The following is a 1,198-nucleotide window of genomic DNA, read 5'->3' as shown; positions in this document are numbered from 1 at the left end:
AATTTTTTCACCTTCTTGGCTTTAGCTACTTTTGAAATGGAAGGTATAATAAACAATTATATTTTGATAAAATATATTCTAGTCTGAACAGTTCTGTTTGAACTGTTCATCTCTCTATGATCCCTTGTAACCAAGATTAGTTTTGTTCTAGTAAGACAATCTATGCTGTCAGGGTAAGATATTCTGGTTGGTCTGTTCCCACATGGAAGAAGGGTAAAGGCTCAGGTAGACATTTGTGCCAGTAACACCTCATTTGGGAAAATATCAGCTGAAGAAGTTTAGAAGTAGCTCTTAAGCAATGCTTACTTTGAATCCATTAGGTCCACATAGCTAACACAGTTGAATAAATAAGTACTTGAAAAAGCGATCACCTTTGGACCTATCTATAAATAATTGAGAGTATGATCAAATTCCAAATAAAAAGACTTAAGATAGTCATTGACAAAAAAATTTGCAAATGTGAGCAATTGATTGATCAATATAATTTTTTCTACTATTCACAGAATTTTAGGGAAATAAGATCGATAGCATTGTTAGGAACAATACGGTTTCCTTGTTACAAGTAGGCACCCATAGATATAGGCTTGTATAAAGATTGCATCATTAACTACTTAAATTTAGAGGATAATACATGCTTCAGCAGCACTAATACTCAAATTACAATGCAGAGATTAACATGGCACTTGCACAAGGATAACATGAAAATTTGAGAAGTATTCCATATGTTTCATTCTTCAGATGCAAGAAATGAAAAACAGTTATTAAAACAAAATTACAACTGTAACAATACACGTAATTCATATAATTAAATTCAGTTTGACATCAGTGTATTAAATATTCACCTCAGAAAGGCGTTTACATAGCATAAACTTTACAAAACTTTTCAAATTAGACAACATTGTCATTTTATCCCAAAGAAAAATAATATTAAGACCTAGAAAAAAAGGAATCAAACTGTTTCTATATGGAATACAATCAGAAAGAACACATTAATGAACCTCAATATTATAAAATAATGTAGAATTCAAAGTATATCTAGGAGAAAATAAAATAAATTATGAACATTATGCAAACATAGAATATAGAATATTTTAAAATATACTTTTTCAGACAAGCACCAGAAATATTTTAGTTTCTGTACTACTCATTTCAACAGGTAAGTTAAAATTGTTTCTGATTAAAAAATCACAAACTCTGA

General features: G+C 29.5%; 1 pseudogene; it reads left to right on the top strand.

Moving 5' to 3' along the window:
• Positions 1 to 631: 631 nt before the first annotated feature.
• Positions 632 to 728, top strand: LOC122095183 (annotated as a pseudogene).
• Positions 729 to 1,198: the final 470 nt, after the last annotated feature.

Source organism: Dipodomys spectabilis, unplaced genomic scaffold (genome assembly GCF_019054845.1).
Source record: "Dipodomys spectabilis isolate Male_0828 unplaced genomic scaffold, ASM1905484v1 ptg000012l, whole genome shotgun sequence".
Taxonomy (NCBI): Eukaryota; Metazoa; Chordata; class Mammalia; order Rodentia; family Heteromyidae; genus Dipodomys; species Dipodomys spectabilis.
The sequence above is the reverse complement of the archived record's forward strand: the minus strand, read 5'-3'. Positions and strand labels throughout refer to the sequence as shown.